The sequence below is a fragment of the Urocitellus parryii genome, chromosome 7, assembly GCF_045843805.1.
Source record: "Urocitellus parryii isolate mUroPar1 chromosome 7, mUroPar1.hap1, whole genome shotgun sequence".
Lineage (NCBI taxonomy): Eukaryota > Metazoa > Chordata > Mammalia > Rodentia > Sciuridae > Urocitellus > Urocitellus parryii.
This window is the reverse complement of record NC_135537.1, coordinates 24,372,034-24,398,774: the sequence shown is the minus strand read 5'-3', so window position 1 is coordinate 24,398,774 and position 26,741 is coordinate 24,372,034.

Sequence of the window (26,741 nt, the reverse complement as noted above, 5' to 3'; positions counted from 1 at the left end):
CTTTTCATAAAAATAACATTTTCATTTTTATCTTATCCAATTTATGTGCCAATGCTCATAGAATGACTTTGATATGTATTTTTGTCAACTTTCCTTGAGCTTTCTCTAAAGTGACATACTGTGTGATCCCTCAACACGTGGAATATTTTCCTTTCACTCTCTAATCAATTGAGAAAATAATTTTAAAAAACTTTATTCAAAGTTATTTTTCTAGTTGGTCATAGATGTTTAAAATAATTCACATACTATAAATTAAATATATATCTTCACGGTCTGGTCATTTGTTCAAATACTTCTCTCTGCAATTTTGGTTCTCTGATTATTTTATCTTGACACATTTTTCTGTTTTGCTTATATTATGTCTTAATTAATGTAATATTTCCCTCAATATATAATGATACACCCACTTTTTTGCATTTCTTTGTATTCCTAAATGTATTGCCAAACCTCAATTTAACACTTGTTTCAATATCCCTTATGTAACCTCTAACATATATACTAGTTTTAGTAGAAAAGCATCCACTTACCATAATGTGCTGAAAAACTATGCTATCCTCTCGCACTTGTCTGCCTTCCTTGGTAGAATATTTATGCCACCACTACAAAGATTTGTAACTAGAACAATAGATATGATAGTTGTTCAACAATACACTTGTGAACTCAAACTGACATAAGAGGTCTCTGAAGGTTCCTTTGGATAGTGAAAATATTTCTAGAAGTAAATTATTGGAGATTTATATATTTACATATTGAATGGAATAAATGTTTTAAATTTTTATTGGTACATTATAATAATACATGATAGCAGAATTGATTGTTATATATTCATATGGGCATGCAACATAATTTGGTCAATTTTGGTAGAGGGGATACAGGCTCTGGGAGTAAAGAAACAGTGGACCATCTTATTTGTCATTCTTTATCAGTTGGTGTGTTCATGTTGATTGTTACAAAATAGTATTATAAAACCATGTGCAGTTATTTGTCATTTTTTCAGACTTTTACTTTCATAAAATTCATGAAATTGTTATTATTGTTATTTTAGGAATTCTGACTGAGAGGGCCAAATCTTGTTTGACATCCTTGGTACCTGGAAGAGCAGAACCATTATTTTTAGTTAGATGATATCAATTCTGGCTAAGACATGGTTTTAATAAAAGGATCACAGAGTTAATTACCAGTCAGTTTTTCATAATAAGTGGACTGAGAGACAAAGTTTCCTACGCTGAACTTAGTCAGGTAGTTCTAATTACACAGAATATGCAATTATGGCTATACGTCTTACTGCAAATTTCTGTATTTAATATTGCCAAATAATTTCCTGTGACACTCAAGTCCCTCCTGAAGGTATCATTTATAAAGCATGAAAAATAAATAAGAAGACAATAAAGAGTCAACAAGAATAGTCATATTCTTGAAGAGAATCATATCTTGAAAGATGTTACAAGCTTATAATTTCTTAATTTAGACCTTTTAACCAGAGAGCAAACAGTACTCAACACCATACAAGAGAGCTAAAATTGATACATCCTACAAAGATGTTTTGGACTGAAGAATCACATAATAGATATTGGGGCAATGATGATTATTAGAAAATTAGGGGTATTCCAGAAAGAGGACACTTGTAAAGAGGAAGTCTCTGATAGCTGAACGAGACATGTATGGGTAGACTTAAAATATTTCAACTATGCTCCCAACACCAGAGATCAGGATGCCATCCCAGAGTTAGAAAACACAGTAAGAATTCAACTCAATCAATTTCCTTTTAACACAAAGTGTTTCAGAACACTTTGAAAGAATATAAGGAGTCTTACAGGTAAAGAGCTCAAAAGTGCTTGACACTGGAGTGCAAGGCCAGGGAATCTTTGACCAGATTCAAAATGTAACACCCCAATGTTGGAACAAACTGACAAAAATTTTAAAGCAACTATTATAACTATTATCAATGAGGCATAAAAAAGATGATCATAATAAAGAAAAGACAGGAAAACTAAATAATACAACCTATTACAAGACCATTATGGAAGTTCTATAAGGGAAAATCAAAATATTTGGAAGTTATGTCTTGTAGATAGGTTTAAGAAAATTCAGTGAATTAAAAATTATGTAAATAAAAAGGTTAGTGTGAATAGAGATTAATAATAATGATAATAATTAAAAATAAAGCTAGAAATAAATATGAACTCAGGATTCTGAGGGACAGTAATAAAGTATTCAACCAAAATTCTTGAACTTAAGAGTTCCAGAAAACATAACTGAAAGAATGTACAAATAAACAATTTGAAGAAACAATGCTTAAAAATTTCTAAGATCTGTTAACAGCAATAAATTCACATAATTATGAGTTATGGTAACCCAAAACAAGATAACTAAAAACAGCCAAGACTAGGATCATAATACTCAAGAAACTGAAAGCAAAGGGAAAGAGAAAAAAATTGAAGCATCCAGAGGAAAAGGACATGTTATACATGATAATTCAAAAGCAAGCTGATTTCTTATTAAAAGTATTAGTTCCAGAAAATAATTAAACTACATATCTAAATTTCCAGGAGAAGAGGAGGCTGGTGACTTGGAATTACATAACTACCAGCATTATCCTTTAACTACAAAAGTTTTTGCAAATGAAACATAAGATTATTTATTTTATAGCAAGTAGTACTAAAGGAAATTATTCTGACTAATGGAACACATGACCCACACCTAATTTAAACCTTCAGAAAAAATAAAATAAAAATGTTTAATATCCGGATGCAAATCAAAGACTATTTCTCTTTACTGAAACCACATTAAATTGTAATGCAACAGAAAATAAAAACAATAAGCATTAAAATACAGAAGAAAATGTATAATTCTTATTTACATATACTTATTTATATAGGATATCCTAAATAATAGCAACCACTAGAACTAATAAGGGAATTTAACCTGTTCTTAGGGAAACAAGACTGCTGTATAAAATTAATCATATTAATTAAAGCTGAAAAATTGATATGAATTTGAAATTTTAAAAATTCTACTCAACAATGCATGCATAGAATACTTTGCAATAAAATGTGTAAGTCTGGTTCAAAGAAAACAAGTTATTGTTGCATTTAAAGACTACATAAATGAGACAGATGGATACCTATTTTCACTCAGAAAGTTCAGTATTAGTAAGATGATAGTTCTTCCCCAAGTGTTTTACATATTAAATCCTAACAAAAATTCTACAATTAATATAGTAGAAATTGACAAGATATTCCCAGAATTTCTCTGGAAGAGACTTAGAATATCCAATGTATTCTTGGAAAAGAACAAACCTTGCAATGGAGTCACTGGATGTTGATTTACTACATGCTGCAATAGTCAAGAAAATGTTTCACTAGCCTAATGATATAAAAATAAATAAAAATAAACAAGATGAGATCATAAATGGATCCTCACTTACATGATTTTAAGACAGTTATCAAGAAATCTTGCAAGTTCTAAGTCAGCCTCAGCAACAGCGAGGCAGTAAGCAATTCAGTGAGACCCTGACTCTAAATAAAATAAGAAATAGGGCTGGAGTCATGGTTCGGTGGTTGACTGCCCCTGAGTTCAAACCCCGGTATCCTCACCACCAAAAAAAAAAAAAAAAAAAAAAGAAAGAAAGTTTTTCAACTAGTAATTGAGTACACACTATGGAAAAAAATTGAGCATTGACAATCACTACAGACCATCCATACAAAATTAATATTCAATGGCTCATAGACTTTAATGAGAAAGTTATAAGCTTTTAAAGACAATCTAGAAAAATATATATAGACACTTGGCAGGTAGGTAATAGATTCCTAAACAAATCCTACAATTTGTATATTCTAAACCACTTTGTGATATCTGTTTGTTTTAAATTGTCTGTTTTCTCACACTGAAAGGTAATAGTATAAAATAAAACCTCCTCAAACACCTCACTTAATTGTGATCCCACCTTAATTTTCAGCATATTTTCTGTTAACTTAGTGAAGAAACTTTATGCCAAACAAGTAATAAGGAATGTGGTGTTAAAAGTAATGTTGTGAAAGCCCACTCATTGACTGAATTCTTGAGAATGAAAGTGTAATGCACATTGGATAATTTTCATAAAATGATTCAAGTGTATAAACAACATAAACAAAGATTAAATTCATTTCCTTAGAATAGAGTTAGCAACAAATTTTACCATTTCCTTTACTCAATGTTGCCTTCTCAGCTCCACCGAGTATCCATAAATTTGTCTTGTTTTCTATCATAAGAGCTTGTTTTCATGTAAATTTTTTGAGTAGAAAAAAATTTCTTTCATTTGTAAATTTATCACATTTTTGTGCTAATATTTCTTAACTAAAAAAAAAATTAAATGTATCTTGAGGGATGAAGATGAATCTCTGTGGAACAGCACTTACTAGAATGCACAAGACCCTGGTGTCTCTTTATATCTGATAGAGAAAACTCCCTCAGAATGGTCTTAGTAATGTAAGTTTTGGTTATTTTTGGCCTTTGGTGTGAATTTGGTTTATCAAGCACCAGAGAAACCACAAGAGACAACAGTGAAAAAAATTAATAGGATTTCTAAAATTGGAATTACACTGAATCAATACATCAAATTAAGTATTTATTGACATTTTATGATACCTAGCCATTGATTTTTATATATTGATTTTATAACCTGATACTTTGCCAAATTTTTTTTTCGAGACATCATTGTTTATTTGTTTGTTTTTGCGGGTCCTGAAAATTAAATTTACTTAAGATTGGTGAATAGGCAAAAAGCATATAGACTTATAAGTTTTAAGTGACACAAGAGCCTTCATGAAGGAAATGAAGACCCAAAGAAGCAGTTAAAGTCACTCACTCATATGTTGGCTTGGACAAAGAATAAAAAGTTATAAAAAAAAAAAGCAACTAAACATATAGAGCTTAAAAGATAAGAGTTAGTTTAGCAAGATCTGTAGAAAATTCTCTCAGTCTCAACTTCCCCTTCTATATATATATATATATATATATATATATATATATATATATTTTTTTTTTTTTTTTTTCCCCTTCTCTATATATACATATATATGTGTATATATATATATATATATATATTGGTTGTTCAAAACATTACAAAGCTCTTGACATATAATATTTCATACATTAGATTCAAGTGGGTTATGAACTCCCAGATGCCCTTCAATAGATTAATGGATAAAAAAAATGTGGCATTTATACACAATGGAGTACTACGCAGCACTAAAAAAAGACAAAATCATGGAATTTGCAGGGAAATGGATGGCACTAGAGCAGATTATGCTAAGTGAAGCTAGCCAATCCCTAAAAAACAAATGCCAAATGTCTTCTTTGATATAATGAGAGCAACTAAGAACAGAGCAGGGAGGAAGAGCATGAGGAAAAGATTAACATTAAACAGAGACATGAGGTGGGAGGGAAAAGGGAAATTGCATGGAAATGGAAGGAGACCCTCATTGTTATACAAAATTACATATAAGAGGTTGTGAGGGGAATGGGAACAAAAAACCAAGGAGAGAAATGAATTACAGTAGATGGGGTAGAGAGAGAAGATGGGAGGGGAGGGGAGGGGGGATAGTAGAGGATAGGAAAGGTAGCAGAATACAACAGTTACTAATAGGGCATTATGTAAAAATGTGGATGTGTAACCGATGTGATTCTGCAATCTGTATTTGGGGTAAAAATGGGAGTTCATAACCCACTTGAATCTACTTTGCCAAATTTGTTTATTAGCACTATCAGTCTTTTGGTAGAGCATTTTGAATCTTCTAAGCATAGGATTATATCAACTGAAAACAGTGATGGTTTAACTTCTTCCTTTTTCTATTTTTATCCTTTCTATTTCCTTCTCTTGCCTAATTGCTATCTAGAATTTTTATTCTATTTTAAATAGGCGTCGTGAGAATGGACATTCTTACCTTGTTCCAGATTTTAAATTATATTCTTTTAGTTTTCCCCCATTTACTATGAGATTGACTCTGCTGTTTCATATAGCCTTTATGATTTTGAGATTGATTTTTGTTTCTGTCATGAATGGGTGCTGAATTTTGTTGAAGGCTTTCTTTGTACCCATTGAGATTACTAAGTGATTTTCGTTTTTGATTCTCTTGTATGATGAATTTTATTTATTGAATTTCATATGTTAAACCATTCTTGCATCTCTGGAATGAAACCAACCCAGTTATGATATATAATCTCACGATGTTGTTGAATACAATTTACTAATATTTTATTAGGATTTTTGCATCTAAGCTAATCAGCAATATTAAGCTGTAGTTTTCTTTCCTTACTGTGGCCATAACTGGTTTTGCTATGAGTATGATACTGGTTTCACAAAATGGATTTGGAAGTGTTCTATCCCTTTCTATTTTGAGGAATAATTTGAGGAGTATTGGCATTATTTCTTTTTTAAAGATCCGAGAATTCATCTGATCCTAAGATTTTCTTGGTTGAGAGACTTTTTATTACTGTTTTTAATCTCATTACAACTTACTGGTCTGTTTACGTTTTGATGACCTTTTGATTCAACATTGGCAGGTTGTATGTATCTAGAAGTATATCCATTTCTTCTAAGGTTTCCAATTTATTAGAGTGTAAGTTTTCAATATAGTCCCTAATTATGCTTTGGATTTCTGTGATGCCTATGGTGATTTCTCCTTTTTAAATTTCTAATTATATTAATCTGCATCTTCTCTCTTTTTCTTTTGGTTAATCTGGCTTAGGGCTTTTCAATCTTCTTTGTTTTTTTTTTTTTCAAATAACCTACTTTTTGTTTTATCAATCCTTAGTAATTTTTATTCTATTCTCAATTTTATTTATTTAAGCTCTGATATTAATTATTTTCATTCTTCTACTCATTTTGAAATGAGTTTGTTGTTCTTTTTGAAGTGTCTTGAGATGTTTCTTTTTATTGATTTAAAAAATAAATGATGCAGAATGCATTAAAATTCTTATTACATGTATACAGCACAATTTTTCATATCTTTGGTTGTATATAAAGTATGTTGACACCAATTTGTGTCTTCATACATGTACTTTGGATGATGATGAGATATTTCATTAGGTTGTTTGTTTGGGATCTTTCTAATTTTCTTATGTGGGTACTAATAGCTATAAATTTTCATCTTAGAACTGCTTTTATAGTGTCTCAGAGGTTCTGATGTATTGTATTACAGTTTTCATTTGACTCTAAGAATTTTTAAATTTCTCCCCTTGTTTCTTCTTACTCTATATTTATTCAAAGGTGTACTGTGCAGTTTCCATATATTTATATAGTTTCTGTGTAGTTTTTAGTGATTTCTAATTTCATCCCATTAGGATCTGATAAGATGCAAGGAATTACATCATTTTTTTTTCTTCTTAAGTGTTGCTTTGTGATCTAAAATGTGGTCTATTTCAGAAAAAGTTCCGTGAAATGCTGAGAAGAAAGTGTATTCAGCTGTTGTTGCATGAAATATTCTCTAAATGTTTGATAAGTACAGTTGTTTTATAATATTTTTTCAGTTCCAAAAAATCTTTACTGAGTTTATCTCAGTGATCTTTATGTTGGTAAGATATGTGGGTTGAAATCTCCCAGTATTATTGTAAAGCATCTATCTAAGGCTTCAATCCAAGTAGAATCTCTTTTTATGTAATTAGTTGCATCCACATTGGGGACATAAATATTTACTATCATTACACCTTCTTGTTAGATTATTTTCTTTACTAGTTTGAAGTGACCTTCTTTGTCTCTTTTGATTAATTTTGGTTTGATGCCAGCTTTCTCAGAGATGAGAGCAGTTACTCCTGCTTGTTTGGGGGCTCCATTCACATGGTATATAAATTTCCATCCTTTCTCTTTCAGCCTGTGGCTGTTTTTGCCTATAAAGTTAGTCTCTAGTCTCTTACAAGCAAAATATAGTTTGGTATTGTTTATTTAATCCATTATGTCAACCTGTATATTTTAATTGGAGAGTCAAGACCATTTACATTCAATGTTATTATAGAGAGATATTTAATAATTTCTGCCATTTTGATTTATTTAAAATGTTTAATTCGGTTCTGTTTCTCACTTGCTTAGCTGCTGCTGCTCTTTAAATGAGATTTCTGTGCTCTGAGGTTTGTTTTGATTTATTCTGTTTGGAGTAATTCTTTCAATAACTTCTGTAGTCCTAGCTTAGTAGTGAGGAATTCTTTTAGTTTCTACTTATCTTGAAAGTTTGTTGTTGTTTTTAATTTCTACTTAGACTTTGAAGGATGTTTTGCTGGCTATAGAAATCTTAGTTTACAGTTTTTTGTTTGTTTGTTTGCTTGTTTGTTTTTTTTTCCTTTCAGAACTTGAAACACATGATTCCATGTGCTCCTGAATTTCAGAGTATGAGCTGAAAAGTAATTCTGATTGGCTTCTCTATAAATAAGAACTGAAGTTTTTCTCTTTAGGATTTTAAAATTCTATTCTTTTCCTGTATATTAGACATTTTAATTGTTGTGAAGAGGTTCTCTTTTGGTCTTGTCTATTTGGGGTTCTGAGAATTCATGAATCTGCAAGTCCACCTCATTCTCAAGGTTTAGAAAATATAATGTTAGTATTTCCCCAAAGAGGATGTTTATTCCATTAGCATTCATCTCAGGACCCTCCTCAATTCCAGTTCTTCTTAAATTTTGTCTCCTAAGGTTGTCATAGAGTTATTGTATATTTTGATCTGAGTGTTTGTTTTCTTTTCTTTACTGTCCAAATTGCAAGACTGGCCATTTTGTCTGCCAACTCTGAGATCTTGTCTTCAGCATAAGCCACTCTATTAAACCTTCACCTGAATATTTTATTTGATTTATTGTGTCTTTCATTTCCAATATTTATGTTTTGTTCTCTTTAAATATCTGTCTCCTTATTGAATTTCTTATTAATATTCTGTACTGACTTCCCTAATTCATTCAGCTGTTTTCCTAGAATTCACTGATCATTTTTACAACCATTATTTAAAATTCTTTATCTGATATTTCATCCACCTCAGTGTGTTTGGGATCAATTATGGTGCATTATAAACTTTAGGAAGCATTGTGTTACTGTCTCTTTTCATATCTCTTGTATTCCTATGTTGGGTTTTATTCATCAGTTGGGATGGATGTCTCTTCCACTCTTATGTGTGTGTCTTTTTAGGGCACATTCTTGCCAGAGCGTCCTAGAGTGATATACCTTGAGATCCCCTCATAGATGTGGTATCTACGAATTTTGTGTTAATTCTCTAAGTTCTTGATGTAGCTGCGGATGTTCATAAGTGAGACCTAAGGGCCCAACCTAGCCATTTCTGCATAGAGCCTTGTCATTAGTTTGGGGGTTTATCTCTTCTATTTTTTTTCTATAAAAGTATAGCTGATGTATCAGTATCATTAATTTCTGTGTGGAACAAGGTTCATTGTCTTTTGTCTGAGTTTCATTCAACAACAGGGTCCCTATCCTGCAAACTTGTAATGTCCTTTTAGGTTCTCAGCATCTCCCAGAAATGGTAGAAACAACAGTAGAAGCAACTAATGCAAAAGATATACAACATTAAAATAGACACCTGGTTCCTATTATGGCCTCTACAACTCGAATTACCACATGAACAAGAATGGTGGGGTTAGCCATTGCCAGTAGCAATATATATATATATATATATATATAACCATGAGTTAGATCTGGCATTAAAGGAAGCAGCAGGTGTCAACTGTATCATCAACAGCAGTAATAATTGGAACAACATGAAAGGTGAAGGCAGGATTATATAATTTGTTCTAAAATATGCTGAAAACATACTTCATTAAGAGAAAAGAAATGCTATAGGAAAGTAAAAGAGAGTTCAAAATATTTGAAATGTGAACAAAAAGAATGTAGAAAATATGTAGCAGGTGATGATTTTAAGGAAGGAGAAAAAATTTAAGAAAAAAAAGTAAAAGGAGAGAAAAAAATTTGACTATTAAAACAAGAAGAAAGAAGAGTGAAAAATAAGATAAACAAAACTAAAGTAAGCCCAAAACGCTGAATCTCAAAGACAAGGCAAGGGGAAATAGCTACATTTAAAAATTCTAAAAATAAGAGAAAAAGGAGCAGGTAAGTATATGTATATATGTCCTTGAACCAACCAACACAGCAAGAACAACAGAGAGAGAAAAAAAAAATAATGGGGGGGATTCTTAATGAAAAATAAAAGAATCATCTCCACCGAGGTGGTGAAAATAGTCACTAAGAATGTATGGTTACTGCCAATGTCCAACTGCCCATCTTTCTGTTTCTTCTTGGGCTCTGTACTGAAAGCATGGGAGGGGAAAAGACAGAGAGAAAGAGAGAGAGGGGGGAGGGGAGGGAGGGAGAAAACAAAGGATGGGAGTTGTTAACTTCTTTCTCTTTATATGTTGCTCACTGATCTCCCAGTTGGAATGGTCTAAAACTGAATCTAATTGAAATAACTCTTGGTTTCCCTTCCAATCAGTATAAAGTAGGATGTAATGGGAAACACTAAGGCTTGGAGTTTAGTCTGCACAGACCAAATTAATGCCCTCCCAGGGTGGGGTTGCTGCAATGTTATATGAAGGGAATTCTTTGGACTGGGATTTAGGTTTATTCAGGCTTTAGAGGCTTTGTTGGGTGATACCTGCACTGGAAGATTCATTCAATACCCCTATAGGGCTAGCTGATGCCAAACTCTCTTGGAAGTCTGGATCTCAGAAATCTCCTCAAGAATTATACTTGTGGGTTGGGGAGCCAACCCTCCTCACACTCTGCTGCCCACAGTCTTCCCAGACTCAATCCCACCTATTTAGATTTCCAATCCTCTTCAGCTTGGCATGTGTACTGTCAGACTCAAAGGAAAATCCCCATTCATTTTTCTGACTTGAATATCCCTGTGTACAACCTTCTTTGTGCCTATTTCGCTGACATTCTGCTAGCTACACCCTAAGCCACATAGTATGCATTTGCCAGGATACCAAGCAATGATTGCTGTGATCTCCTGGGCTTTGCAACACCTGCAGCATGGTCATCTCAAGACAGCTTCTGCCTCAGCTCTCCCTTTACCAGTTGAGAAATACAGAACACCAGTTCATGGCACAGTCTATGGATCAGCTAAGTTGAGGCTGCTTTTATGATCTACATGTTTTTCCTTACGAAACCTGTCCATTGGGTTTCTCTCTGTTATCCACCCTATTCTATGACAGATTAGTATTGTTTATGCTACTTCAACTTCTGCTGCTATGATGTATTCTTTCTTCTGACTTCAATGCCCCAGTATTTCCAAGTCTCTAAGACCCTCGACTGTCCAATATTGAATTTTAGTAAAATCCCTCTTTCACCCTAAGAAGTATTCCTGTTTTTTGAATCCCAAGCCACAGAAGGAATGCAGACTTCTTCTACTCTGCCATCTTGAACCTCCTTTGATTATTTCTTTAACTTTACCTAATTGAGCAGCCCTTCCTTGTCAAACTTTTCTTACATAACTTTCGTCAAGTTATATTGGTTTATTTAGAAAAACCTTCTCACATATAGTATAGAATTATTTTGATAGGAATCAGGCATTTCTTTCTAACCATGTTAATATTTGGTTTGAAGTGTTATTGATTTTTTAGTGCTCTAGTTATAAAGCTGTAAGAAATTTGAATGATTGATACTTACTTCTATTTTTCCATAATTATATTCTTTTTCTTTTATTAAATATTTTCAAAGCATAAAATTTTATCAAGCACATATATAATTCAGTTACAGAAAATATAAATAAACCACAGTTTTGTTCTGGTTTGTTTTTTAGACTATGGTTTTTATCTGAAATAACTCTCAGTCTTATTGGTGCTACAGAAATGGCCTAGCTGAATGTATTTTGGTTTTGTTCCCTGTCAATTTAGTAAGTTATAGAAGCATGTCTATTCATACCTAAAATGGCATATAATCTTTATTATTATCCAGTGCCATTTTTTTTTGCTTTCTATGTACACAATTACATCACCTGCAAAAAACAGATATTTTTTTCTTTCTTCACATCTTTGTAATTTTGCAACCTCTAATTTATTTCATTTGCTAAGTTTTTTATTAGAATATGAAATAATGGTGCTAATATGCTATTAAAGGAAATATTTTTCAATTTAAAGATGTGAAGATTTTTGTAGACTTTATGTTTTGACTTCCCTTTTATCTCAGTGTAAAAAAAAATCTATAAATGTATGATGACCTTTAGGTAACACTTTAGTCTGAGATAACTACATGATATCTTCCTTTTTAAGATAAAATGTTAAGTTCCTTCATTAACCAGTTTCAGTAACTTGTATTTTTTTAAAAAATATGCATTTCACTGGACACTGTCATAAATCTGAAATTCTAGCTCCTCTGCCAAGTGAGGCAGGAGAATCACAAGTTCAAGGCCAGACTAGACAATTTAGTGAGATTATATCTCAATAAAAAATAAAAAGGGTTGGGGATACAACTCAGTGGTAGAGTGCCCTTGGTTCCAAGATTGTCATTATGATTAGTATTGCTTTTTATCCTAGCGGTATTTTGCCTGATTCTAACATAGCTGTACCATTTTTACTTATTTTTATTCTTTGGTTAATATTTGCTTAATATGTTTTAATTCTGCAGCCTTTGATAGAATTATTGCTCTAGTTAAATTTTTGTTGCTGTGACCAAATGACCTTACAAGAACAACATAGAGGAAAGGAAATTTACTTGGAGCTCATGGTTTCCAAGGTTTCAGACCATAACTTTGGGTCCACAGTGATATAGAACGTCATCCAAAGGGATGTGGTAGAGGAAAGAAGTTCAGGACATAGCAATCAGAAATCAGAGAGTGCTTTGCTCACCACAGAAAAAATACAAACCCCAAAGACAAGCGCCTGATGACAAATCCTTCAGTCACATCCTACCTACCTACAGTTACCAACCAGTTAATCTATATCAGCGAATTAATTCACTCATTAGGTGAAATCATGGCCCAATCATTTCACCTCTAAAGTTTTGCATCTTGTATATATGTATGTATATGTAAAAGGAGAAAGATAAAGAATAGAAGACCAGAATAACTTCACAAAGTGTAATTATAATTTTTAATATTATTAATGATTTTAATTTCTTGTTCAACAATTAAAGGAGCTCTTGATGTAGTAAATTTAAAAACAGCCTCCTATTTCCCACCTATTTATACCTTGGCACATACACATGCATACAGTGATATTTTACATGAGTATTTTGTTTATAACTTCATTTTGCAATTTCCAAATAAAACATTAAATTTCATAAAATCAACTGTTTGCTGGATTTATCTATATGTTTTTTTTTTAAAAAAAAACTTTTCTTACATTTTTTTGTTGATCTTAAACCTTTCATCTGTAATATGTGGTCATTTAAAAGCTTATCTTTTTGTTTGAGATCAGAAGGTTCATTGCCACAGTCCGGCTGCAGCAAAATAACCTGGTGGTGGTGGGGGGGGAGGGGGTGATGACCAACTTGTGTAGACTGATTCAGCAGGAGTGGGAGCCCTTTATTGTAGGACAACAGAGGTATTTATACATTCCACATGGCTTATCTTAATTAACATAAACTAGATACAGCAGTCAACCAATAAGGAAACTCCACACTTAATGGCTGGCTGGCTACATCACAAACCACTCCCTCTGGCAAAATGCCAGGCGCCATCCTGACTTGTTTACAGACTCTAAGAGTTCATTATGCTGTATTAATTTCTCATGGAATGTTTTCAATACTCAGTTATAATTAAAAATTTCAGATGCAATTCCCTTGATTATTACCATCTTCTGTATTACTTTTCCTGGAAGTCTTGTAAATTTTTACTTTTTTTTAATTCTGTTGCCCACTTTTGTTAGCTTTCCATTTATTCTTTTTAAATTAATGTTTGTCTTCCTGGGCTGTATTCTGATTCAGTTAAAGTCTATACTTCTGTTTACCCACTCTTTAACCTATCCATTAGATTTAAAATCATTCATCATTATAGATTTTATTTTGCTATAATTGTTGTTTATGTTGTTATGTTATCAATTTAATTATCTAATCTTCATTTTTCTTTTTTATTTCTTATATTTTCATAACTTTAACTTTTTTACATATGTAACAATTATTTTATAGTCAGAGCTTGGTAATTACTAATTAATTGAGACATAGGTCTGATTCTGTTGTCTGTTGTTTCTGATGTTCCTCACTCATGAGGCCAGTATTTTCTGCTGTTATTTTAATGCTTTATGATACTTTTTTAAACAAAACACTTTATATGTAATTCATTCACAGAATTTTTGAGGCCTATTTAAATTTATTTTCCTTCAGGTGAGATTTTCTTTTGATTCTACCTTCACTTAGGGGCTCTATTATTGGGAATAGTGAGGGACTCTTTCCATAGTTTCAATTTATTACAGATCACAATCTTGTTAAGGAATATTTATTGGCTTACTCCCAGTTCTAATATTAATCGGAGGCATGCACTTCCCTAACTCACTCATATTTATTTGGCCATGTGTTTTCTTTACTATTAAACAGGTGAAAATGTTAGTGTGATATTCCCTAACATAAACTTCAATAGGTATTAGCTGGTTTCCTGAAAGCTTTCAAAGCCTAAAATGAAAAAAAAAAATCTATAACCAATATATCTGCTGATTTCATGAATCATTTCAAGCAGATCCAAAGTCCTGAACCAAGACACTCAGAACCTCTATAGAAGGTAGAATTCTAAGATGAGCCCCAAGACTCCCAGCTCTTGATGTACACACCTTATATAAGTCCTTCCCTTTGAGTGAGGTGGGTCACTGTGTATATGATGGGATATTCACTACTTTGATTAGGTTATGTACATGACAATAGAGGTAGGAGTCATTCTAGTTTTACAATGTGTGACATTGTCAGAAAGACAGTAGAATGAATTAGACGTAACTTTCCTATGTTCTTAAATGAATACACAACAGTGTAACTCCACATCATGCACAACCACAAAAATGGGAAGTTATACTCCATATATATATGATATGTCAAATATATATTTTACTTCCATGTATAAATAAAAAGAACCAATGAAAAAATGTGTGATGCTGTTAAAGCTTTCTAGAGACAGATTTTTGTTTGGCTTTGAACAAGTTAATTGCCATTTTGTGTGAGGGTATATATAAGGTAAACAACATAATGCAAACCTCAGATAAACTTTTAAGAGCTTAGGGAGGTCCCCAGCTCACACAGAACAAGAAAATAAAATCCATTCCTACAACCAGAAAGAGAATTCTGCCAACAAACCATGGCCATGAAAGATGACCTTAAGCCCCAGGTGAGACTGAAAACCTAGTCATACCGTGGTCTATTCCTGGTAAGACTCTGGGTAGAGAACTCAGCTAATTGGGCCTAAACTGCTGACCCAAAAAAGCTGTTTTAAAACACTTTTTTTTTCCTGTTCAGTTAGGGTAAAATTCATAGTAATTTTTTATAAGTCATAGAAAACTTATATACCATTGGACATAAGTTGAACTCCAAAATTTAGATACAGTAAAACAAACAACAAAAAATACTTAATACTGCAATTTCATGATAAAGAAATACTTATTACTGTTTGCTACAAAATATTTGCTGTTGTTTTTAAACAGTAGCGGATTATCTCTACAGTATGCAATTACATTCTCAAAACTAATTTTATTTCATTTTCTTTTGTTTTGTCAACCACATGTTCAAAACAAAATCCTAGGTGAGGGTGTTACAGTTTAGACATGAGGTGTCCTCCAAAAGTTCACGTGTGAGACAATGCTAGAAAGTTGAGAGGGAGAATTATTGGGATATAACAGTCTTAACCTAATAATGATTAGATTAGTTCTCTGATAAGGATTAGATAAGTAGTAGCAGTACCGTGTACAGTGTGATTGGAGGAAGTAGGTCCCTGGGGCATGCCTTTGGAGTTTATATTCCGTCTTGCTAAACAAGCTCTCTCTCTCTGCTTCCTGGTGGGCATGTTCTGAGACTCCTTCTTTCACCTCACTCTTCCACCATGACATCCTGCCTTACCTCAGATCCTAAGGAATGAAGTCTGCTATCTATGGACTGAGACCTCTGAGACTATAGCCCCCAAATAAACTATTCTTCCTCTAACTGCTCTTGTCAGATCTTTGGTTACAATGGGAAAAAAAAAACTGACTAAAACAGAAGGTTAGCTCCACAGTTGAAGTTATAAATTTTCTGTGTTATCTTCCCTTTGGATGTTGACTTCATTTTCACTTTGTTCTCCTTTGCAATTGAAAATCTTTATGGTCCCACTTCTATGTTAGAATTTTCTGCTGCAGTTTCCCACCGTGGTCAACCAGGATATTAATTCTTGTCCCTAGATCCAATGTGTACATTAAAGAAAAAGCTTAAGGACCCCAAATTTGACAAAAACCAAGGGCAAACCTAGCTTTAGTACTCTTTAAATCCTCATATTATTATCTTCTCTCTTGTTTGGTTTGCTTTTGTAATTTATTCTCAACTTTGCAAACCTGATTAACCTATCATATATCTGTTTATAACATCTGCCTGGTCAAAACTAAAAATTTCAAAAGATTTACTTTCAAAAAATAAATAATTAATGCAAAAGCATTTTTACTCATGGATGTGATATTCTGTGAGCAATTTCAAATTTAATTTATTTTATAATTCAATGCTTAACTGTTTTCATTTTAAATTTTCTTTGATTATACAAAAATTTTCAAATATAAAATAGTTTTCATAATGAGAAATTCTCAAGAAATCTTTATTACCGTGAGACTATCATTTTTTAAAAAAGATTTTTCAACTGATAGTATTATCTTGGTGTGTGCTAAAGATTATTTTTATTGAAAACTTTTCTATATTCCAGGAATAATTGGGCATCTCACTGAAACAAGTATTTGACATGCACAGTAGCAGACAAATATTGCATAACTGAAGTAGTTCTAACTCATTCTATCTAGTGATATGGGCCTGTCACTCACATTGTAAATGGTTGAAATTTTTATTCTCCAAAATAAATACCCAAAACAATACATAAATGACCAGTCAATACGTCTTCAAAAGTGCTTATTCCATATTTTCCTGTCTCTGTGGAAAACAGTAAGCTCAGCCTTATGTGCATGCTGTATATGACAAAAAAAAAATCATTTCTATAGTGCCAGGCAAAATTGCACAGTAACATGTCTGTAATCCCAGTGGCTCAGAAGGCTGAGGCAGGAGAATTGTGAGTTCCAAACCAGCCTCAGCAACCTAAGCAAGGCCTTAAGCAACTTAGGGAGACCTTGTCTCAAAATATAAAATTGGCAGGAGAGGTAGCTCAGTGGTTAAGAATCCCTGGGTTCAATCCCCAATACAAACAACAACAAAAAAAATAATTCAATAGTCTAGATATGTTCCCACAAAAACAATTTACTTACATGGAAATACCACTATCATTGTTCTTTTATTGTTTCTTTACTCCTTTTTTCCCCCATGGAAAATATTTATATTCACCCTACATGATACTGGTGCAAATACCAATTTATTAATTCAAATATATTTATTTATTGAGTCTTTTGCAATATGGAGACAAGTATACTCAAAATAGATTAAAACTTTTGCTCAAAAGAACTTATATCTAATAGGAAAGGCCAAACAAGAATTATTAGTACATTAAAGATGAGAATAAACAGGGAAGATGAATGCAGCATAATATGGATAATTGTAATTTAAAATAAGGTAGTCAGGAAATCACTAAATAACTCACCGAAGGATAGGAAAACTTGTAGATAAGATAATAGTTTCTAAAAGTATGAATATAGAGAATTGATCGAAAAGGAACATTCCAGAGTGCCTCACTTTCAAGCTGAAATCTGCATCAAGACTGAGTGAACGAGAATGAATGAGCGTGCATAAATAGTCAGATAATTGTCCATGTCTGGAAGACAACAAGTCTGAAGCCCTGAAGTAAGAGAGTGCTGTGCATTTCAAAAATTGAAGAAAGACAGAAGTGAATGGAGCTATATTCTGAATTGAAGAATACTAGAGCATTCTAGTCTACTAGAGTATTGCTAGAGTAGGTGTCCTTCATTTTCTCTGCCTACAATATGTTTTTCCCCATTACTAGTATGAAAACACATGTACCCTCCGACCAAGTTAATAAATAAATGTATTTTAAAAACAAAATAATAGTAATGAATATGCCCTTTTTTGGTACTTTCTCATTATATAAGCTTCTATACATTGCAGACTGACCATAATAAAATGATTAGCACTATAGACAAAGTTCTAAATTACACAGCCTAAAGAATAAAAATATGATGCTTGAATATATTTTCCTGTGCTTCACTGAAAAAAAAAAAACAATTTTAGGAGTTGATAAATCAGCTGTATTTGCTACAAAATGAAAAATAGCTATATAGTGAATAATATATATCTTAGATATATTATGTGTTCATTTTGAAAGAAGAATATGAATGAAAATGATATTGAACATATTAACAAAATGAGGAAGCTTCCAAAAAATAGAAGAAGTAAAGTCTCTATTAAAACTTTTCGGCAGTATAACTGAAGATTATATTTCTTCAAGTGAATATTATCATATTTTTAAATGCATAAAACTTACTCTACTTCCTCAAATTTTTATAAGAATTTGCTTTATTAATAAACAGAAATATCTTTATGAGAGGTGTCAGATTGTTGAGGAAGAATTTTTTTGACAAGCCAAAAAATGACTAATTTCTCATTCTGAGTTAAATAAATTGGCAGTTCTTTATTATGCTGTCCTTAGAAAGCATGTTATTAAATGAGTCCACTGTAATTACTTCCAAAACTAAACAAAAAAAATCAATCTATCAATTCTAAATAGTAGTCATAGCCTTACTTAAATATTACACTTAAAAACTGTTCTTTAAAATGTCATTGTTTGTGTAAGTATGTGTATATGTATGTGTTTCTTTGTTTTACTTTTTAGGAGATAGCTGATTTTATTGTAAGAACAGCCTGCCATGGAACAAGTGACCTGTTATCACCTTCAGGAAAGGAGTCTGACTCCATGAGGGGCAGTAGTCATAGGAAGTCAACTAGGTCATGGCACAAGACTCCAAGAAGTTTATGGCTCACACAGGCAAGCACTGGATGGAACACCACTTCCCACACATAGAGAAGATACAGAGTAACATGAGTTTGAATAGTGGGCATCAGTACTCCATGGCCAGTGGTTATCATCCTGCAGCCACTGTACAGTCATAGTCTTCATCAACCCTCTCAGGCTGCAAGCAAAAGAAGCTGTTCTGTCTCCATAGAAAATGGGTTCAGTAGCAAAATGGCACATGCGCTTAAGCAGAACTAAGCAGCACACACTGAGTTTCAAACTGGGAAAGATATTCCCAGCACAGGCTGTGAGGGCTCAGTATCTCTTGGCAAGCAAGTGTTCCAGGCCTAGGGTTCAGACTTACACAGCTAAGCAGAGGTGGAAAGACTGCATGTGTGTGACTGCCTTTCCCAACACTAGCCATATGGCAAAATCACTTCTTGGCAGGCAGCATTCCAACATGACTCCCAAGACACCTGCCCCCTGGTGTACATGCCCTTGCATAAAGCCCTTCCCTTAAATGAGGTGGAACATGTGACTTGCTTCTAACCTACAGACTGTGAAAATTTGATGTGATTTTTGCAAATGTAATTAAGGCTAATCAGTTGACTTTGAATTCATCTAAAGGGAAAGTCTCCTCATTGGGACTGATGTCAGATTTTCCTGACAGATTCTCCAGCTGGCTTTGAAGAAGCAAACTGCGTGTTGAGTTGTGAGAGGACCCCCTGGCAGGAATTTGTGAGTAGTATCTAGGGGGTTGATGTGTTAGTCCTATGGTCACAGGAAACTGCATTCTGCCAAAACCTTTGGGCTTGGAAGATGAGATAGTATTCTGATGAGATAGTATCACTGACTGTACCCTATTGCCATCTTGTGTGGCTGTGAATCTTGCTAAGGATCTTGCTAAGACATGCCTAACCTTCTGACCCACAGACCCACAAAATTGGTGTTGTTTCAACCTTTGATTTTGTGGTAATTTGCTACAAGAAAAATAAAACTTTCTTTAACTGGGATTTAAGCCTTAGACTTCCAGAAATGGAAAAAAAAAATGAATGTGTTATTTGCTTTACCCACTTTTAACCCCAAATCCTACGCTTGCCCCCCCATACACCTATACATATGTCATCAAAATTCTATTTTTAAGTTTTCTCAGGTTTAGAAGCTTTAGTAGCATTTAATTTTTGTTTTTCTCTTTCAATAATTCCAAGTACTTTGCTTTTTAGAAAATAGGGGAATAGAATCATTTAATGAAACAAAATGTTCCTATAAATTCAGGTACCTATGACTTCATTTTTCATTCTAATAATGATTAATTGAGCATTTATTTTTATTAACTGTATAAACATGCAATTAATTAAATTAGCTATATTGGATATAGAAAAGATCAATAAACGGTGAATAAATACTGAATTATTTGTGGGGAGTTTACAAGCAGTTTACAATCATTTTACAATACATAAGCCTTGCAAACAACAAGAAAAGGAAAGCAAGGTTAAAAAAAAGCATTTTTTTCCAAAGGTGATGTCTCAATGTCATATTGGACTGCCAGGTTTGATATTGCCCTGCCTCATCTTAGAGGCATCAGCCTTAGCCAAGCAGCACCTCTTCCTCTCAGGAAGGGATTCCAGGTTCATAGACCTTTTGAAGAAGCTCAAAGATGGCAGCCTCAGCCAGACAGTGTCTCTCTTCAGAGTCTGATTTTTAGAACTGTGAAGTCTTTTCTTCTCACTTTTTAAGTTCTTCTCTTTATTACTTTTGTTTCCTTACCACTCAGGATGGTAATTTCTTCCTGCAGTTATGATCTCCACAATGCCTTAGAATTCTTAGTATTTTTACTCATTTTTCTATTGATCTGTAAGTTTCAAACGCTGCAAATCATTTTTTGGGGGAAACAAATTTTTGTTAGGGTTTTGATTTTTTTAGATTCCTGACCATATTCTAAACCTCATCTTTTCTTAAAGACCTTCCCCCTGTTTCTTGTTCCTGGCAGGGGTACCTCTTCCCTACTGATGCTCATTAATACCATCTGCTTGGAAGAAAACTGATGCTTTATTGTTTGGTAAATATTTGTTCACATACCCCCTTTTCTTAGAGTCCTCTCCTACTTGAGAATTAATGGCAGTCCCTTGGACCAACAGTCTGGACCAACAGCTCAGAATGGTCTTTACCTGAAAGATGACCACAGAGGTCACACTCCCACTGACACCAAGAAAGGTGGGAAGCACTGGGACTTTGTCTACCAAGGTAAAGGGAACAAATCTCCAGATGATTAGCTTCTAATATTAACAAGGCAAAGGGAACAAATTGTCAGATGATTAGCTTCTAATATTAACAGCAGATCTTTTGGGGCCTCTTATCTGATAATAAAATAAAAATCTTCTCATTTCTCCCACTAGAATAATGTAATGCCCTAATTACTTCTTTTTTAATATGAGAAACTAGGAAGGCAGAAACAAATCATTCACAGTTGATTTAATCCATAAGTTCATTGGTCTTTTTCTAATTTGAAAAAGAATGCCAAGAAAAAAAATCTGTTAGTGAGGAGGACCTCGATCTTTAATCATTGGTCGCATGTTAGTCCTCTGAATTTTTTTTTTTTTTTTTTGTGTGTGTGGTTTGTAGAATGGAGAAGTTGGAGCAAAATAGATCTGTAAATAATTTTAAAATCTATACAATGCTTAATTATCTTATATCCCCCCCCCAAAGAATTGACTTTTTAGGTTTCAAGAATATGTCTGTTTGATTCCATCTGAATTGTTGGGGTTTGATGCATGTAAAAATTGTATATTTAAAAAAGCACCCCAGGTGATTTTTATAGTCAAAGTATGGGAAACATGGGAATAAATCAATGAGTTTCTACCTTATGAGAATCATAATAAATTTGTATTTATTTAAGGAAAACTTTCCATGGGCTATGTCCTCAAGATTTTGATTTATTAAATAAAAAATGAAGCCTAGACATCTTTTTTAAGCACCATATTCTGATATGTATTTGAGGCTGCAAACTACTGAATGAGTACAGCTGAATTCAGAACTTGGAAACACACTATTGAAAACCTCCTGCCTTCATACCCGTGATAACACAAAGCACAAAGCACATTCTAGGAAGGAATAAGACAGTCATTACATTCTTGACATTGCTTATGTGGTAACTGATAACACTGCTCAAGTAAGGATGTTCAGAAAATTTCTCTAGTTTGGTCAGAGATCTATGGTTTCTCTATGCCCTTCATCCTGAGTCCTAAGCCTCAGAAAATCAAGTAAATATTGTCACAGCCCAACTGATCTCTGAACTCCTCTATTCCTTCCCCCAAGCCTGAAAGGCAAGCACTTGTAGAGGAACTCAGATTTAACTAGAGGATTGAAGATATACACTTATCTCCATTCTGTCAATATCCTGTTCAGGAAAGTTAATAGAGTTAATAGAAGGGAAGCTTCTATTCATGGCAATATGATAGATTTAATAGCATGAAAAACTGCAGGTTTAAAAAAAATCCAAAAATGCTGAACAAGAAAAACATCTTTTTTGTAAAAATATGATTTTCCAAAAGTTAAGAGCAGAACTCTCATAAACACATAAAATGAACTTTCATCAATAATTTATTAACAAACAGTTTGAGGGATGTGGTAAGATGATAGTAGTTCCAACAATATTTGAGGAAGATGGATTTATATATTCCAACAAGAAATATATTTTAAAATATTATAATATTTACTAGTATTATAAAATTAAAGTAATAAATAGCAATAAATTATATAGTCTGGCATTATCTATTCTACTGAACAGAAATCATTTTTATTGCCATCTGACAAGAATTCTTTTTATTGCATTTGATTTTCTAGAATATAACCTCTGCACTTAGCAAGTTGTAAAATGGTTCAAGCAATAGTAAATAGAATACCAGACACATATACATAGCCCTAGAGAAAAAGATAATTACTTCTAGGCAATACTCAGTGCTATAATGAAAAAAGCGCCTAATATAGTCCATTTTACAAACTTACAAGTTTTGGATATTTTTTTCCTTTTTTTGATCATAAATAATCTTTTGATCGTAAATAATCCTCAAAACTTATGAGAACACAAAAGAATGGTCTTATTATATACCATTTATATAGCTATACCAACAGTTAATTAAGATGTTAAATCTCCTCATACTTGTCAGCAAATGAAGAGACATTTGACATTAAGCAACTGCTAGGCCAGAAAATTTACATGTATCTAGAGATTTTATAAGAAATCCAGGATTATGTTTTCAATAGGATTCATTATTTGCTCTTGTATATAAGGTTAGGCAACCAAGGCCAAAATATACACCTTCATTTCTTTTGAAGTCATAACATTTGCATGATTGAAGTTACTTTTCCTGCTGCTTATGTGTCTTGGAACCCCGTTAGTCATAGAACAGGTCAATTTTCTGTGAAGGCTTTGCAAGTAGTGTTTCCCCATATAAAGTACAACACTTGATCCTTAATGGCAGGTATATTAGACCAGGTTACTTGAGTGGAACAAATTTAAATTTAGGGCCTTGATTACTTAATTTGTTGCCCAGTTACATTCTACTAAAAAGGTAGACATATTCTAATTATACCAATTTGAATAAACATTGCCAAGAAAATTAAGAATTCTCAGTAAAATATTAATTTTTGAATTTTGAGTCATCAATAAAAGTCATATAATATTTAAATGCTTTATTTCAGTTTGAAAAAGCAATGGCAGAATTTACAGAAAGTTAAAAAAGAAAGATAAGTCACATGCCCATTTATACTTTGGAAAATAGATTAAAACAATATCAAAGATCTTTTCAAATTATTAACTTCAGTTATAGTTCTCTAAACAATTTATAAAGTGCCATGAAATTAGTTTTCTTGTTGTTGTTGTTGTTGATGATTCTTTGGTCATCACTTAGTTTTGAATCTTTTATATTTCAACTGAGAAGTTTCTTGGAAACCATGAACCAGTCCCTTAGTACAAACTGATAGTTTTCACCGAGGTATAAACACACAAGTATTACCAAAAACTATTATTTAAATTATCAATTATTAATAATTCTTTCTCAATTTTATTCTGACGACCCAATTTCTACCTTGTAAAGTGTAGCAGAGTTTTCAGGTAAAAATCAGAGGAAGGAAGAACTTCTACCTTGATAAGAAGTTCCTATCTAAAAAGACTTTTCTTTTTAGTGATAGTCTTGACATATCTTCTTAATGAATTTGAGTTTACAAATAGAGAAACAAATAATATAAACAATTGTAATAACAAAAAATTCCTTTCTTGTTTTATTCAAAAGAGAATAGATTTCTATTTCTAAGAACAGAAATCACCAAGTTGTCAGATCACAAACCAAATTTCTAATCATTGTTGCCACTAGTGGCGCAAAGGTCAAAAAAACATGACACAGAATAAAACTTGATCAAGAACTATAACAAAATTCATAAACTATTAGTCTTCATTGGAAGTCACCCAAGTAACCAAGAATGGAAATGTTTATGGTTCAATAGTATATGAAGTCTTCTGGTACTTCTTGAACATCATGTTGAATTCCTTTGGCCTGTTTGTCATTTGAGGCATTTTTGGCAGAAAGCTCTAAACATTTGCAATATAATATTTAAACTGCTGAAAACACAACACTGAAATGCATAAAAGTAACACATTTCAAACAGTTATTTAATAACTCATTAATGCCAGGTGTGATTGTACATGCTTGTAATACCAGTTACTTGGGAGGCTGAGGCAGGAGCACCTCAAGTTCAAGGCCAGCCTCAGTAACTTAGGGAGGGCCTAAGCAATTTAAAGAGATACTGTCTCGGAAAAAAAAAAAATTAAGAAGGGCCATCCCATGGGTTTACCCCCAGACCCACAACAAACAAACAAAAACATCATTAATAAGGAATCCTATAAGATTTCAAAACTAATTTAAAGGCATTTGTAAGCAAAGATTTATATATTCCAATAGGAAATTTGTTTTTTTAATGGTATTTTAAGGTTGCTAAATTAGAAATAAAACTTGTAAATATTATTTGATATCCTTTGATGTTAACTTTTTAACAGCAGCAATCATTTTCATGGGCCTGAAATAAGAGATTTTTCATTGTAATAAATCTTCCCTAGTTAACCTATAGTCATGTAGAATTGCAAAATTCCTAATGAATAGCAAAATAAATTAGCTACATAAACCTAGAGAATCAGATATCCTAAGTTCTATACTGAGCAAATCCGTAATAACACTTTTTGACTATTTCCAAAATTTTGATCACTTTTCTTATCATCTTAAATCCAAACTTGAGTTTTTCACATCGTAACTGAAAATCTCCAGTGTTCGTTCACCAGTTCCAAAATAGTACAGATGATATCTTAGTTTGCTGAGGCTGTCATAAGAAGACACCATAGAGAGGATGACTTAACAGAAACTAGTCTAAAAGTCCAAGATCAACATGTCAGTCTATTTGGTCTCCTCAGGTAAGCTCTTCCCTTGCCTTGCAGACAGCTACCTTCTCTCTGTGTGGCCTTTAAACTGTGCTTAAGCATGCCAAGTGTCTCTTCTTCTCTCAAGGATGTCAGCCATAATGGATTAGGGCCCTATATTTTTTCTCTCATTGAAACTTGATTACAATTTTAAAGCTCTATTTATGAATACAGTAACATTGGAATAAAGGTTCTAGCATATGAATTCTGGGGGGACACAATTAAATTCATAACAGGTGCAGTTAAAAGTGATCACTTGATTTGATAGCATTTAACTGTCATAACATCAGAGTGGTTTCTTCTTAAGTTTCCTGGAGAAAAAAAAAAAAATTCAAGGCTAGGTATCCAAACAAGATGGAGAGCTGTAATTGAGAATACTGCATATATCCAATGTTCTCAAGCTTTTCCCTGGGGAAAAAAAAATGGAACACCAAAACCGGGGTGGGGGGGGAATCAAAGACAAAATTGAAATTGGCAAAAAAGAGACAGTAAAACTAGGGCCTGGTGGGGATGGGAGGCAACTCCAAAGGGGGTGGCAGGATAATCTAGAGTTCAAAGCCAGCTTCAGCAAAAGACAGGCACTAAGCAACTCAGTAAGATCCTGTCTCTAAATAAAATACAAAATAGGGCTTGGGATGTGGCTCAGTGGTCCAGTGCCCCTGAATTCAATCCCCGGTACCCCTGCCCTCAATAAATCAATCAATCAGCTAATCAATCAATCAATCAATAAGATGAGACAGTAAAACTTTATTTGAGACTGAATTATCTTTTCACTCAAAGTCTGTGGTACAGATTTTGCTGTGCAGCAGCACTCTCTATGAAAATATGAAATATGAAAAAAGTGTTCCATATTTGCACTGTCAACACAGCCTTATTTCACAGGGTTCACTATTCATATTTTCATCAGTAGAGTTCAGGGAATACTAACCTAATGAAGAGATCTCAGTTTGGGCATGCCATTGGATATAAAGTCAAAACAAAACCTCTCTGGACAGAAATACTCTTAACCCAAATAAATTTTTAATCATATAAACATAAACTGATATCTTCAAACTTCACTCTTAACCCAAATAAATCATTAATCATAAAAACTGATATCTTCAAACTTAAAAGCACAATAGCAATCATTAGCAATACAAACAGCAAAAGTTATAAATTATGATAGAAAGACTTCCAGCTATAATTATCAAACTTAAAGTATAATATAAACTTTAAAATATATTTAAGGAGGAAAAGACATACTCAAAAAGTTA